Source organism: Mytilus californianus, unplaced genomic scaffold (assembly GCF_021869535.1).
Source record: "Mytilus californianus isolate M0D057914Y unplaced genomic scaffold, xbMytCali1.0.p SCAF_2, whole genome shotgun sequence".
NCBI classification, from domain to species: Eukaryota; Metazoa; Mollusca; class Bivalvia; order Mytilida; family Mytilidae; genus Mytilus; species Mytilus californianus.
The window spans coordinates 54183059-54200933 of record NW_026262668.1 but is presented as its reverse complement, the minus strand read 5'-3'; the positions used below and the strand labels follow the sequence as shown (position 1 = coordinate 54200933).

At 31.6% G+C, this 17875-nt stretch overlaps 1 protein-coding gene across 2 annotated transcripts in view; it reads right to left on the bottom strand.

Annotated features, from left to right (window-relative positions):
- Positions 1-16621, bottom strand: part of LOC127730017 (FMRFamide receptor-like) — a 34064-nt gene extending 17443 nt beyond the window's left edge. The window contains exon 1 of one of the 2 annotated variants that reach the window (XM_052238064.1): positions 16596-16621. The gene's annotated coding sequence lies outside the window, so the exon portion shown is untranslated. Of the gene's footprint in view, positions 1-324; positions 562-16595 lie in introns of those variants that run through there. The other variant, XM_052238063.1, reaches the window with a different exon arrangement.
- Between the last annotated feature and the right edge of the window lie 1254 nt (positions 16622-17875).

The window sequence follows — 17875 nt, the reverse complement described above, 5'->3', positions numbered from 1 at the left end:
CGGAATCTAAAACAATTTTTTTTCTTATTTGTCGTAATTATTTTATTTTTTTTTTCTCATAGTTGCTGTAGATGTAAGACATTGAAAGCAAATGTTATTACTTTAAGCATATGAAGTGCATAGCATAATTATTTTGAAGCGAAATGTGCTTCATGCAAAATGTCCATAGTCAGCTGAATTTATTTTTTTACCAAAAGATTATGTACACTGTATTAGTTAATTTCTTTAAAGTAATACTTTATTGTAAAACTTCCCTTTTAACTTAAAATAAAATTTGATTATTTAGATGTCACTTATTATAGTCTAATAATTCTATTGACTTACTTTAACTAAAGTCATCTCTCATCAAAGTAATTAATTTATCTTCAGTAAACAAGACAAACACATGTTTCTCTATGTAGTGAATGTATCAGAATGGATCCGTATAAATATACAGGTGAGAAACCAAACCCGTGTTCGCACAGCATGATTAGAGATACACAATTTATCACCAATAATAACAAAAACAAATCAAATGCAATTCAGCACCGCAAAAAAAAAAGCTTTCGATGTAATTACTTTAGCGATAATTCTTTCTATAGGTAGATGATAAAACAGGATAGATCATTTGCTTCACCTAGTAGAAGCTAAAAGCGATAATCATATTGTTTTCATTTTCATGGCAATCATACTTATATGACATGTTTAGAAGGTGTTTATAACGATTGAGGTTTTTATATACTTGTGCGTCAAATACTTTGTAACGTCAATATATTTTTTTCATTATTAGCCCGTCAGGGATGTGTCGTATAATTGTACCCATAGCCTTTTCGATCGTTTGTCATTTTACATTTACGCATCAATGCGAAACTAGTTTATATTCTCAAAATATTAAAAAAGATAGAGTAAATTTCCCATGAATTCATTTCACACCAGATCTATTTTCCTTTGTGCACTTTTAAGTTCTAAAGTTATGTCGACGTATTCCTGGAAACGTAAAATTTATCAAAACTGCAATTTTGTCGATTTTTACAAGTTTTGAGCAACAATCACAAAAAAACTTTCTATGGTAAATATAGTTCCGGTTTGCCTTTCAGATACAAATAAATTATTTGTTCAAGATATCCTTTGATGCAACTATAATTTTACAAAAACTATGTAAAAATTGCAATTTTATATTTAAACTCTGTATAACATTTTGATTTATGTGTTTTTAAATTCTAAATGTGTATTATCAAGACTCTTTGATTATACTATTTATGTAGTTTTTAACAGCTTTCGAATTATACTATTTTTAATGTATGGATTGGGGAGAAATTGATCCAGACTCTTTCCATAAGCTTGGAATCAATAGCAGGTCGCTCAATTTCCATTATGACAATTTTACATTTTGTTTTCCTACACAGGTAAATGTTTGTATACTTGATTAACTTATTTCCTGGAATTTTTTCCGTTCCCTTTCAAATTTAAAAATCGGTCTTATTGATGATAAATGTATATGTCCACATTTTCTTAAATATTTCCCTATCCTCTTTTTGACGAACTTCTTATTTTTATACAACACCGACTGATGGAAGTGACCTCCCTACCGAAATCGAACACTTTCAAGGATCGAAAAAAAGGATCTCGATTTAGTGTTAATCCATTGGTTTGCAAAATTTACAAAAGGCTTTCGAAAAAGTAATTTCACTTTAAGAAAATGTTTATAATTTTACAACCGGTTTGCAAAGGGCTTAAGATGCGTTACTGACGCAGCTTTTTATATCTTAAAAATGAAGGATTATCATTGTAGTTTCATACAAACCACATTTCAAGTAGAATTTTGAGTGCTACTCGATACAACATTCTTGTAATGTTTATTTTTAGAACAGACTTTCCACTAAGAAACTATAAGCAAAGTCACACTTTGTTCTTTGAGAGGATTCGTATTGTTCAAACATTCCAGTAAATTACTTTCATGTAATTTTTCTATAAAAAGTTGCATATGTAATCATATTCATTTTTTCTTACATTCTTATACAATAGATATAAGAAGATGTGGTATGAGTGCCAATGAGACAACTCTCCATCCAAGTCAAAATTTATAAAAGTAAACCATTATAGGTCACAGTACGGTCTTCAACACGGAGCCTTGGCTCACACCGAACAGTAAGCTATAAAGGGCCCCAAAAAATTACTAGTGTAAAACCATTCAAACGGGAAAACCAACTGTCTAATCTATATAAAAAACGAGAAACGAGAAACACTTATGAACCACATCAACAAACGACAACTACTGAACATCAGATTCCTGACTTAGGACAGGTGCAAACAAATGCAGCGGATTTAAACGTTTTAATGGTACCAAACCTTCACCCTTTTTCTGAAACAATAGTGTAACATCACAACATAGAAAGACACACTATAAAATATCAACTGAAATAGCTTAACTCAATCAAAGGACATATTAACACCATTGAACATACACTGAACAAATAAATTTGACCTATGACACAATGTAAATGTATGTTTTTTTCTCTTTTCTCTTGCTTAATTTATATTTACCGTGGCATGTCACTTTATTTCTTACGACAGAAAAGCACGACAATCTTGAAAAACAGTCTTGTTACATATGATCTTAGCTGTCTGATGTCAAATACTTAGACATTTTTAAATCTAATATATTGTATTCGCTTTATTTTCACTTTGTTATGAATAATGAAAGTTGATTATCTGACCAAAGAGGAAACTAAATGGTATATTAGTCGCTCGGTCTCCAGTGAGATTTTCTGTTGTCCTCAATTGGTTGACGGATCTCTCGGGTGTGCTATTTAGCACCGCCATTGATAAGCAGATGTCTTGGATGTTCTATTGAGCTTTGAAATTGGTTGATGCATCTCTCGGATGTTCTTTCCAGGTTCGAAATTGATTGGTGGATCTCCCAGATGTTCTACCAAGCTTTGTAATTTATTGACGGATCGTCGTATGTTTTATCCATTTCAGTAATTGATAGACGGATACTTGATCATCTATCCAGCTCCGTAATTGATTGTTGGATCCCCTGCTCTTCTATCCAGCTCCGTGACTGATTAACGAATCTCCCGAATGTGTATGGGACTTACCGAATTAGACTTATCACCAAATTGTACTAACATGAACAACACGATGTGCGAAAATGTGGAGCAGGATCTGATTACCCTTCCGGAGCCCCCGATATTATGGTGGAGTTGTGTTGCTCAGTCTTTAGTTTTATTATATATTATGTTGTGTTTTGTGGACTGTTGTTTGTCTTTTGTTGGTTTTGCGTTTTTTTTTGCAATGGCGTTTGTTTTCGATATCCGTTTGGTATCATTCGCCTCTCTTTCGTTGAACTTTGTTATTGATTGACGGGTCTCCTTGATCATCTTCCAACTCTGTAAATGATAGGCAAATCTCCTGGATGTTCCATCTGGCTTTTTACAACCTCTGTGAATCAATTCAGGAAAATGCAAACCTTACATACGATAAGGTGGACAATACAGGATGTTAGAAATCTGACCTTTATGACAGACGTTAACAATTAAGCTTTAAAAAAGGTGAACTTTTTCATTAGCAAAATACTGATATTTTCTCTGTATTGTGTATCCGCAGATGACAGCTGGTTTGTTTCGACAAAGATTATCTCAACAACAGAGACTTTTTGGACAGAGCAATCGCTTTTACATAAACTGTTTATAGCTTACTAAACGACATATTTAGCCTACTCTGATATTATAACTACAAACTTTCTACGATCGCCATCGTATGCATGCATTGATCGTTAGGCTCTGAATCGACTTTTCACACTGTCCGTTACTACCGGTTGTCACATGCACATGCCATGAATTATTGTTAACCCTTTCCAGAGCGACTGCCATGTTTCATCGATTTTGAAAGGAACTGTATTTTGTCAAGAACCATTTTTTTATGTGTTTGGTGTCTATATCAATGATAGTTTAGACTTGTGTGTCCGTAATTTTCAACTTTACATTTTGGAGCAAAAAAAACGGAGGGTTTAGATCTAAAAAAAAAGTTTAACCCTGTCAAATGTTTTTGTACAATGTATTAATAAAAGGAAATAAAGGGTTTACGTCTTTAAACAGCAACACTACGACACATAAACAACCAATGGCTTCAATAAAGAAAGTTTAATTTAATTATCATTTAGAGGGTAACACACAGTCATCATCAAAAGGGAAGCTTTAAATCGTCCTGAACATTGTGCTGGTTCAAATGGAACTTCTTCACTGGTTGGTTTTTTTTTTTATTATTTATTGATAGCTTTTTTCATTAGGAGGAATTGGTTTTGATTCCAGATTTTTGAAAGTATTTGTAAAGTTTATTCACAAATTTTGTTCAGCTTGGAGTTGTTTAGAGCTCGACATATTTTCGTTTTTACACATGTTATTTTCAAAAACAAAGCAAAAGGGATAAGACGAGTAAATCAAGCTTATAACGTCTTCTTCCTATAATGAGTATTTACAATATAAATTATATTTATCTTTTAAATAAACTCATCATAGATACCAGGATTGAAATTTTGTATTTGCGCCAGAATGCATACGTCTCCTTAAAATTTCAAATATTAAAATATTAAATTTAAATATAATTTTAGGGAAAGAAAAAAAAAGAAAAAAGAGCGAGAACAAATGATAGAGTGACGTGGATGAGTGTGCGTGCGTTTTAACCATCTAGCATTTCTTCTATACTGTTTAATCGCATTGTTTAGAAACCTCTTTGTTCTTTCCATGTAATCAAAAATATTTCTAAATATTTCTAGCATCTATCCAAATTTGAAATGTTTATTACCTGAAAGTCATAAACTCTAGATCCAAGACAAGGCCGTCAGGCAACCAGATTAAACTATAAATTAAGATGGTCCTATAACCTGAACTAAGGGAACAATAAAAAAGAAATCATTTGAATCCTGTCGTGTGGCTGAGTATTGTGTGGACACCTTTCTCTTTTCGAAGACCGTATGTTGATCGTTAGATGTTTATAGGGTTCTTGTGTATTTAAGATGATGTTGCGTTGACGTATACTCGCATCTCCTCTTTTAATCCTTATTCATTGAATTCATTATGCGATTTTCTAGACAGGGTGAAAACATAAGACAGGTCCGATTATTAAGAGTGCTTTCCTTTTTCATCAAATTTCAGATGCTTCTGTTAAATAAGTCCTTCTTTTGAAAGTGCTTTCCGAAATGATAATAATTATACCTTTACCTTTAATATAGCTATTTTTTACCAATGTTTGTGCAATAACATAGCCAGTTCCTGCGAAATCAAAACTTATATCGGTTAAGCTGATGACATCACAATGTTTGTACACGATCAGAAATTTTATAACATTGGTTGCATTGGAATACCGCGAATTCCCAATCAAATAAAATTGACATGAGAAATTAGGAGATAACTGTATTGTATTTTAAGCTTTGCTTTCGTAAAACGTAGATTTTACTGTCGCAAATTTAGTTTACCTAGCGACGTCCTTAAGGTGTATCTTAATGAATACTTAAAATGTACATAGAAGTGTTATCATTTATCAGCAAAAAGTTTAGATTTTGCCAATTAAACCAGAAAAGACAAGATAGTACAGCGATTCATATTGCCATACAAAAGCAGTGATAAGGTATCAATTTGATGACAGAAAAATAGACGCAATTAAGATTTCATTCTACATCCATAACTACAAAACATCTTCTGAATGTGTTACTGCATCTGGAAACTTTGAGATAATAACACTGTTCCTGTTTTATTAAAACTAATTGCTCTTTTCAGAACAAGAGAAGGTAACATATTTATTTATTTCTTCTATGTAAATCAGTTGTAATTGACTCATATCGTCGGGGCTAGCATCCCTCATGAGAAGCTTACATCTAATACATACATAAACTTTATACATAAAAAAACAGTTGTGCTTGCGAGTTATATCATAGTTAAAGAAGGTTATCCCAATTAATTTGTTGTTCTTTTGAATGTGCATAAAATTTAAATAGAAGTAGAAATTTGTGTTTGTCTGTATGGATTTAAAAATGGATATTGATGGTATACCTCGTAAATTGGAAATGATATGCAAATGTAAAAATAAGCTGACATGGAATTAATTTTGTTCAAGAGTCCAATGGGAATTACATAAAAGAACAGACGTGTTTTCAATTGTTTACTTCATTAAATGTGTGCATTTTATATAAAAATAAATTAGTAATATCAAAGTAAATAAATGCACCTATGTTAAATCATTTAATCCACAATCGTTACTTCCTGTTTCATCATCAATACATCTTATAAGATAATAGATAAATGCAAGAATATTAATGAAGTAAATTTACTTACTTTCCGTGTGAAAGGTATCATCATTAAATGAGATCACAAACACATCGTTGATTACAAAAGCCAATGACTTTGTATATGATATCACAACATAACAAATGGAAAGATATTAATAACGTAACCTGGTGCAATTAAACAAGTTGAAGTGGTAAGCACCGGTCAAGTTTGTCTCTGATCGATACCAGTGTAAAGACCGGACTTAGGCTTTGGGATCAAAAGATATACATGTACAATCTTGTTTAATTAGTTACCGTTAAAATTCAATTTCTATGTAAATACAATAGTATTATGAAATACATAATAAGGATAAAAGAAATACAATAGTATTATGTAATACATAATAACTTAGGATAAAAGGAATTACCAAAACTATGGCAAAGTTCAAAGACCACACCAATACTCGACGCCTACTAAAAAGCAGACGCAAATACAGCAACAAAAAATACCCGACTCAGACATTCTGACTGGGCACAAGAACAAAATGCAAAAGGACCAAACCAGTCTCACGTGCACACAACCTAAGCCCTTTTGGCCTATTTAGTATACATGTCGCGTAGATTTAACACAGTCCACTAGCCGTTACTATTGCTATTTTTGGAGGTCTTTTATAAAATACGGTCAATCTAATAACGTGATCAGGCCTTGTACAATGTAGTCATACAACTTTTGATTACGATTATCGTATCCTGACTCAGAAATCAATCAATCAAAATACTGGATTTGTTGTTTCGAGTGCAAATTTTTTACTACGAGTACGGAGTAAAGTTTTATGAATTCGTCCCCAGTGGAAATGTCAATATTATACCCAACTAACATCGTCACTATATGCGCATATCCCATGCATAAATTATCACTACATTGGATTTGTGTTAATATTATCAACATTATTATCTTCTGTACAGTTGTTAAAATTTATTTTGTGTTAAATATTTTACATTTAGAGAAAGCAGTCAAAAACTTCAAAAAAAAAATATATTTTGTCTTTTAACATAGAGTGAAACTAGAAAAATGGCCAAAAGTAACTTGCAAATAAGTTTATACTGCAAAATTTTTAACAAAACCCAATGTTATTTTCTAGCCGTCAAGAAAAAATGAAAACAACACTAAATGAATTTCATGCATCCGAAGCGCTTTTCGGGATTTACCATCACCATTCAAAGCCGAATGGATGAACGCAAAGGATGTTTAAGAACCGAATCTCAAGAACAATTTATTCTTTTAAGTCCAGAAACGATCATGTTATTTTCCTTTCACTGCTTTTTAGCTTTTTAGTTTTCAAGTCCCTTGTCTGCTTGGACTTTGGTACCTCATACATCACGTACACCATTTGTATTTAATCCCGCTTTTTTAAAAAATAAAATGAATAAAGCATAGAGTTGCTATTAAGCATGCGACAAAAAGGCGATTAAATCAAATAAAAACATAAAACAACTGCATATTTGAGCTTCATTTTCTCTTAAACTTCACGTTCAAGACTATTGGGTATCAATATTGTTTTTTAAAACTTCTCTTTGTCATACTTTGTTCTCTGCATTTTGAGACAAATGTCATTAGACTATTATTTAAAACAAAGATAGCCTTCACGTGAATAGTTGTATCAAAACTATTATTGGCAAGCTGTCTAAGACTTTAAAAGAAATTTAAAGAAGATTAAGACAAATACTTCTTAGTTCAAGAAACTTGACATTTCAATAAAAGTTAAAACATTGACATGCTGGCTCGATTACAAAAAAACCAAAAATGAAGAAGACAGATTAAATGAACCAAAATAGAACCATGAATAAACTTATACGAAACTATTTAAACTTCTCCAGTGGAGATTAATGCATTTAAATTCTCAGCTGTACTAAGTAAAAATTTAAGGAAGATTATACATTTTTATTGACATCAGCATACACGCTATCTGTATATTAATCAAAAAGGTAAGCAATGACACATCTTTAGAAGGAATACTAATAGGCCATGTCAGCAAGCACTGAGCTTTAAATGGAATGTCAAAAAATATTTTTTTTATAGATTGGGTGTTTAATGATGTGTTGCATGTAATGTTAAAATTAAACAAATCTAAAGTGAAATAGCATGGTTTGGCTTAATAGATTAGAATTTTCAGTAATTGGTTAAACATTATTCTATATTCTAAATCGAAAAATTACATTATTACAAATAACGATTATAAAAATGCATTTGAATGCAATATAGGAGTAGCATAAATTTGAACAAGAATAATAAAATACAAAACATAAAATCATAAAAGTATTCACAAGTCCGTACTTGTTGCTCCAATAGGTTATTTTAACCCAGCAAGGACTCAAGATTACAAAAAAGATATTTCATGAATTGCAAAGAAGATCCATCTGTTGACTGAATTTTAGAAGCAAATTATCCGAAATAAAGTTTTACCGGACATACATATTTCTCTTTCCATTTTTTTGGCTTAGGGCGTTGCTGATGTTAGTAGAAAATCCAGAAATGAGTTTCGAAAAATTGTTTTGAATGACTTTTTCATCCATGTTTTTTTACAAAGATTAAAAAGATTTCTGATTTGATTTTTTTTTTTGTACTTCACATATATTTATCTTTTTATGCTTCTTTTCCATTCAAATCTTTTGACCATAACATTCCTGAAGGTTAACCCTGAATGCAGCAACGACAACGTGACTCAAGTAAAATTATATTCGGTTTTCATCTGTATTCCCTTTCCTGTATAATCCGTTATTATGATACATGTATAATATTCCTTGTTCCTATTACAATAAACTTACAGCCTTGGCCTTAAAAGCGTTGTACTTTTATTATTTATATCAAGTTAGAAATCCTTCTTTCATCTGCATTCAGGTTCTAATTCGAAAATGTACATCAATTGAGATCCTCAATGTAGCGTTTAAGATAATCTTACAATAAAAATAAATCATCAGAAACCAAGTTAACAGTATAGAAAAAAGTTGGTCATGGGATAATACTTAGTGGGTGTCTTTTTATTGTTAAAATTATAAATATAAACCTATCTGTCCGTAAATGGGAACCATAATTGATAAATATTTTCAACCGCCATGTGTCCATTGTTTGATGAATGCAATTATTTGTGACAGTTTGTTTCAAAATGTTATTTCAGAATCTCATATGATCGATGTTTCATGTGTACTTTTATCCGATAGTCTTTTTTTTCATTTTGGCAATCATACAACATCTTCTTATTTTTATATGAACGTTGTTTTTTTCGTTTGAATTGTTTCACATTTTGTCACGTTGGGACATTTTATAGCTTTCTGTACTACATGTATATATTTTTTGCTCAATATTGAAGGCCGTACGATAACCTATAGCGTTGCTTACATTCGCGTCATTTGGACACTTGTGAATAGTTGTCCTATATGACAATATACCACACCTTATTATATTTATATGAAATGAAATGTAGACGATTTGTGTAGTTTTTTTCTAAAGTCAACTGATCGACCATACCAGCATGCGTCGGTTGATTGATATGATAATACCTTCAAAATTCCTTATTATGTAAATCACTGGGTTTTTTTTAAGCAAAGCAGTACTTTCAATTATTTTAAACTCGATATAACCATCTTATATTGGCCCATATTTTATACATATGACGCCATAAAAGTACATGATTTTTGATTTTTTCTTATCTTAGTAAATGCAAGAATCAAGTGTAACCGTTACTAAAATCCAAAGACACACAAAATAACAAAGGAGAACCATCATTAAGCAAATATACTACACTCAAAGAAATTTTACAACACTTCTTTTGAGATTAATGGGGGTCAACCTGTGAGGGGTCATATTAAGCATATATATTTAAAACGATGTAAAAGAAAAATAATCACTCACTAACGACGTATAGCATTTTTTTTTTAAATTCTCATGTGTTGTTTCATTTTTTTTCGATTTATTTTTCTTACAATAGTTATCCATGGTTATTTATTACAATATGTACACGAAAATAGAATGTATATTTATATATAGAATTAAAAAATGGAAACGGGGAATGTGTCGAAGAGACAAAACCCGGCCTAAGCACAGAAAACAGCACAAGGCCACCAATGGGTCTTCAACGCAGTAGGAAAATCCCTCACCCGGATGCGGGCTTCAGTTGTCCCCTAAACAATAATTGTATACTGGTTCAGCAAAATAGACGCCACACTAAACTCCAAAATATATAAATGAACCAAGATTAAAAAACACGCAAGGCTGGACAGGCGCATACATGAGGCGGGGTTAAACACTTCTTGTGAGATTTTAACCCTCCCCCTATACCTCTAGCCAGTATGGATTAAACAAACACATAGCAATACGCAAGGTAAAACTCAGTTTAAAAGAAGTCGGAGTGCGATGTTAGAATAGCTAACAAAAGAAACTAAGCAAAATGACAATGATCAACATAAATTAACAAACTAGCAGTTACAAATAAATGTACTGACATGCCAGCTCCAGACCTCAATTAAATTAATCGAAAGATTATGTCTGCATCATATGAAAATCAAGCACAATCCCTCCCGTTAGGGGTTTAGTATCATGCTTTTACAAATTATACGAGAAAAACATACCCCGTATCATCATGATCATGCCAACAACTGGTTTTAGAATAAATGTGTTTATTTCCGATGCAAAGACCCTATGAGTGAATCAATATTAATTCCAAAAAAATGCCATCTTTAATGACTTGACAACAATATCGTAACTATATCCAATCTGAATAAGTCATTTTAAAGGTTTGGTTAGCTTTTGGGGTGAATGACGACATTTTTGTGCTTTGCATAGAATATTACAATAAAAGATGGGATATGAAATACCTGAACGTATAAAATGTCTGCACGTTGATTTATATTTACGAATGATTTCCTAGTATCGATGAAAAAATTTTAGTAAAAGTTTTGATAAATTTGCGATATCGAAAACCATGGTGTAATATTTTTTCAGTAATACAGAGATTTCTTTCGTGAAAATCAAACACGTTGTTACATACACGAGCGAATCGAACAAGTTGAGATAAAAATGGATACTTAACATAAAAGTATATATATGTGTGTGTGTGTTTATTACTTATACATAAATTTAGTTTTTTTTCTTTGTTGACATATTTGTTTGTTTTTATAGTGATTAAGATTATAACACAATGTTGACTGCTATACCACTATTTTTGACAATTTTACCTGTTATGTTTGTTTGTTTTTTTCACACATTGTTGTCGATATAATAGAATGTTATGCGACTGGCATACAAGAGAGGGGTTTAGCAAGCTATAAAACCAGGTTTAATCCACCATTTTCTACATAAGGAAATGCTTGTACCAAGTCAGGAATATGACAGTTGTTTTCCATTCGTTTGATGTGTTTGAGCTTTTGATTTTGCCATTTGGAAAGGAATTTTCCGATTTGAATTTTCCTTGGAGTTCGGTATTTTTGTTATTTTTACTTTTTAGACCAATTATACAAAAACATAATCAAACATTAAACATGAAAGCAACAATGCATTGTTTAAAAGATCAATGAAAACACAAAGGTCATCTTTTATTTAGGAACAAAAATAAAGACTAAAATACCGAACTCCAACATTTTTGTCCATGGTAAATTCAAAAAGGGGAAGTCAATAACACCTGACAAAAACAAACGTTCGACTATATCAACCAAAGGAACGAACGGAAAACAACTGTCAAATTCCTGACCTGGTACAGCCATTTTCCGAATAAAACAGTGGGTTAAACCTGGCTTTATAGCCAGCTAAACCTTCTACTTGTATAACAGTTGTTTATAGTTCCGTTATATCATGGAAGTATTATATCATTTTACTTCCATGGTTATATTGACAAAATTGGGTGAGCAACCCGAACAGATATAATTGGTTGATGTGATAGTAATTGAGATCTAGCAACAAAAAAACATTAATTTTGACGATAACCACACATTTTTGTCGAATGATCAATTAGAATTGTAAATGAGCAAACAACATGACCATTCCAAATATACATCTAATATATACATGGCACATGTAATTACGCGCCACCTTCTGAAATCCCACGTATGCTCAAACAATATCGAGCATAACGGACAATCAAATGATGAAAATAAATTCAAGATTAACACGAATACATCGTAAGATACAACGTTTACCGTCAATTCCTTTTTACACGTTATTGTTAAACATATAAAGTATATGCTCTAACCACTAAAAGAAATTTGTTAATTTTGTATGCAATTTCAAAGCTACATGCATGAAACTTAGATTAGCATAAAGAACAATCAAAACTTACTTCATATCAAAAAGTTATCTTTCGACATCAGCTTGTTCATGTTAATATAATCAAATACAATTTGTCATGCAATCAGTCTTTTGATGGAAAATGTTTGTAATTCTAAATATTTATAGATGATTGTTTTAATTTTTTCATTATTTATCGACAATATTTTTTGTGTTTTGATATTTTATTTGCAAACAGGTTTTGATTGCACAATGATTCACTTTTTTTAATCATTCCATGCTATTCAATAATTATATAATCTATAGTAAACAAATTAATTTTGGTAACTCGAAAGGAATTTTTTATAATGAATTAAAACCGACTAACCTTTAGATATTCCGTATACAAAGTTTATGACTTTATCCTATCAATGTAATCTTCTAGCCATTGTTTCTGACATGTTATAGACGATTTATTCACAGTTTTCATTTTATAGTATCGGTCAATACCAATTTATATGACAGAATCATTTACCACATCAAACAGATTTATTTAATACCAGCATAATGTAAAATCAGATTTATCTGCGACTTATTAATAAATTAATTGATGTATCATTGCAGATGTGACTCTTCCATGATTGTGAACCAAAGGATATTGAATCTGCGATGTTTTCGTTAATACGGGTCGACAAAAGTTTAAAGATTAGACGGTAAGTTAAACCAAAGTTTGTCACAGGACTTCAATGGATCCCATGTTTATCTCGTAGGATATCGGAAGCGACCAATGAACTGGTAAACATGTAAACATAACTGATTAATGGATACCCTGTTCTATAATAGCAAGTTCCATGTTTACATTGTAGCTATAGGACTATCTGATGAAAAATAAAATAGTTGTGAAATGCCATCATGTATTGAATGTTTCATTGGCATCTACCAACAGTTTTAAAAGATTCGGATACAAGATGTATACTTACTTAGCAGTTCATGTTTTGTTATGGAAACCCCTAAATCTATTCAAATAATTGAATTTTTTTTAATAAGAGATATGCAATGTCAATAATTACGATTTTGTACAACCATCATTGAAATCCAACCCGACTCACTTTATTTGGAGGAGTTGCGAGGTGTGGACGGACGACACGACGCGAGCCTTAGGACATAAAGACTATTAAAGCGGGAGAGGTCTATTGACGGAAGACTGTGTGTGTGCATGTTGTTTTTTATTTGCTTGTGTTGTTTATGGTCTACATAGGCAAAGTGGATGTTTGTTTGTTTGCACGTAAAAACGGTTTAGGATAGTTGTCTCATTGGCAATCATACAAATATTACACCAGCCCAATTTGTCACTGTAACAAGTTCTCGTTGTTGTTTTGTCTTTGTTAGTCTGGTTTTTGTTTTCGGGAAAGGTGTGCTTGTGATTGTTGTATTCTGCTCTTTTCACATTATTTCGTGTTAGCCAACAACAAATTATAAGTCGAACAATATCCTGACTGTCTATCGTGACAAGATCGACGTCCTGCAGATGAATGAAATAATTGCAACTGGACGCTAAGCATCAACTATAAATCATATCGTAGCATATTACTATAATATTTGGTCTACAGCCTAGTTTAATATTGTCACGGGTTATGATTTACGAGGTTTTTTATCTTGCATTTATTGGCAATACATATTTGATATATGTTCAACATTAATTTTAGATTTACAAACTTTGACACTAGTCGGGACAACACAAATAGAATATTATTGTAAATAAACTTTCATCTTGTAGGTTAAGCAACTCAAAAACATACAAATGTATAAACAACAATTAAGTTATAAATTACTGACGATAGGTAAAAGCCATTATACAAAGATATGTTTCTTGTGGAAGATCAAAAGCAGACTGCCCAGTTTTCACTCATTCCAAAATAAACGATAAATGCCACTTTAGTAAACAAGATAAATGACTTACAAAATAGACACTAATAGTAGCCTGCTGTTAGTGACCGGTCCAGTACACAGTAAGAGGTCAATCTTAAAATCAATAGGAGAATCTAATTTTTAGTCTCCCAAAATAAACCAAGATAAAAGGTACTAACAGCATAGTAAAACTTAAAATATATAGAAATGCATCGCATTGTTTCTGGATAAACTAAAAGGTTTTAACTAAAACCGTCTGGTTACCAGTCTCCGCTTAATACTGATGTGCTGCAATTGAAAGTCAATGATTAGCAGTTCTTCTTTCCCTAGCTTACTGTCAATTTGCAAGAAATTTGAGTTTACATAAGTTTACCCATTTGAAGTTTTCCTTATAAAAAATGGATGTGGTGTTATTAAACATGAGAGAACTATTCATCAGAGACCAATTGACGTAGATGGTAGCAACTTTAGATCAATACACGTGCAAAATTCATACCGCATAACAAGCTATAAATGGCACCGACATGACAAAACGTAAACAATTCAAACGTGAACACCAATGTCTTGATTTATGTACAAAACAGCAAACGGAAAACAAGTATGATATACAGCAACAAACAACAACCGCTGAATTTCAGGCTCCTGTCATGGGACGGAAACATACAGAATGTGGAGGGGTAAACATGTTTGCAGGCACCAAACCCTCCCCTTACCTAAGACAGTGGTATAACAACACAACATAAAAAGAATTTTAAAAAATAGTTGAAAAGGGTTTGGCTCATCAGATCGATAAAAAGCACATTAACTACTAACAAAAAAACTAAAGACACAAATTATCGATTCGAGAATACTAGCAGTTACTGAATGCTAACTCAAAGCCAAAAACAATTAATTTAAAAAAAAAAAAAACAGGTATCCCCGACAAAATATCATCAGTACATATCCAATGGATTCAGTGTAAAGATATAAAGACGGGAATGAACTTACTATTTCGAATAGGATCCACGTGAATATTAAATCAGTCGTTTACCAAAGAATGAAATCATTTAATTAATGTATTTTCTTTTGTTAATTTTTTGTTAATTTTTAAAAGCATCGCTTCAAAGTTACAGTTACCATTTCAGTAGAAAATTTGCATGAATCTGAAAAGTACACAATTGTGGGTTAACTGAGTGTATTTTCAGTTTTAAACAGGAAGTGATGAAAATGGCCATACTTATACTCAAAGCAGTATTGATCTATAAAAATGCCATTCATTCTCTCATATACCATAAAGGGAAAGCTAATATGAAATTGAAAATGACAGTCCTTCATGAAAGCAAATATCTGCATCCATTTCTTCAATCTAAAATTGTATTGGATTAATTGAGTGCTGGTTGTTGTTTGCTTAATATTTCATGCATATCCAGGAGAGAACAAATTGACACTAAATCCAATAAGTAGGTTCTTCAAAATTGGTCGACCAGAATGAAGGGCAATAAAATTTCAACATCCGCTTTAAAAAGTAGAAATGTGACAGGATTTCTTTGTTCTCATCGTATGTTTCATAAATAACCTTAATTAGGTATAGTAGAGATATAACCCTTTTGAAGCAAAAAATATTTTATATGTGAGGGCAAAAAATCCCAAATTTGACTACACATAACCGCCAAAGACGCGTAAGGCCATCTTTTTTTTTAGACATCCGAATTTTTGCTTCAGCACAATCACATAAAGAACACGAAACAGAATGATGTATGATTTGAATTATGCAAAAATCGATGCACTGGCTCATGGGCGGAGAATATTCTAAGATACAAGTAGTGGCCCAGCATTGGTTCCAACCTAGTGGTAATATAAACATGTATAATTTACGTGTCCAAAAGATTTTGTTCTGGAATAACCTTAAAATTGTGCACTCAAGACAAAATCTTAAGAAACCGAAGATATAAATCGTTGGAAAGGACAAAAACAAAAGGACCTTAATTCAACAGCAAAAAACTTCTGGGGTCAACTTTACCTGAAGAATCTGCGATCTTAGCTTTAGCACAATGCCATAATTGTATGACCCTGAATTGTGACAGTGTTGTTACATCAAATTAAGAACAAACTATAAAAATCAGTTGTAATGACTTGACTCATCAGGTCGACACAAAAAGCAAAACACAACTTAAAGGAAACTAAAAACACCGATTTTAGAATACTCACAGTTATTGAAAGGTTGTTCAAAGCCGATTACAACTTATAAAGAAATCATGACTTCCTGACTAAAATATCCATTATTACACCCCAATGGATTAAGTATAAAGACGTCATAAGCAGAAAGCATAGGTGTTGATAAAAGTATATTAATAAATATTTAGATATGTTTTATCTATCAATAACAAAATTGATGACATCAATAGTAATATTATTGTTATTATGTCTATAATAATTACAACTTTATTATTATCATTATTATTATCATCATCATTATTATTATCTGTTGTTGTTTTTTAATCTCTTTTTGCAAGTTATACTAATTTGGTTTTATATATTATGTCAAAACCAACATGTTGTACATGCATGCATATAATCGTTTATCTTCTGTTGTTTTTTCCAGACAAAAACGACGTAATTGATGAAGTACTAGACTTTTTGACAACAGCTTTCATAAATGGGTAATTAGCATATCATACATAATAATAATGAGTTAAAAAGCACATAATATGATCATTTCAAAGGAGTACGTTCGATAAGGCCTTAAAATGGCCCCCATTTCTAGCTATAATTTACATTACGATTTATTGAGCAATATCACAATGAATCATAGCTAATAAAATGACTATAAAGGAAATACGTATCCGTTGACTAAAATATCTTTCAAAATAATGTTTCTTATAACATTTTACATATCTGACTTGAATATTTAGTTTTTCGACGCCTGCGCTGTATGTTTCCTACGCCTTAATTTAGTTGAAATCTGGACGGTGTTGTCAAATTTCGCAAATATCTCTATTTTTGACATATTTGGGATGTAAAAATCAACGCTTTACAATAAAACTTTGACAAAATAAGTTCTTTTCAACTTTCTCACATATCTTTTAATTATTTTTAAGCATTTTTTTTTATCTTGAAACATTGAACTTAATAATCGGGGCTAAATATGGCACTTACTGAACTTGCTCCTATAATACCCATCAAACGAGAAAACTAACGGCCTGATTTATGTACAAAACAATTTACGAAAAACAAATATGATATACAGCTACAAACGACAACCACTCAATTATAGGCGCCTGACTTGGGACAGGCATACGCAGAATACGGCGGGTTACATGTAAACATGATATCGGGCTACCAACCCTCCCTTTACCTGGGATAGTGGTGTAACAGCACGAACGGATTACCTTAGAAATCTGCAACCTTAGCTTTGACACAATACCATAATTGTATGACCCTAATCTTTGACACACAACATAGGAAAAAAATCATAAAATGCAGTCGAA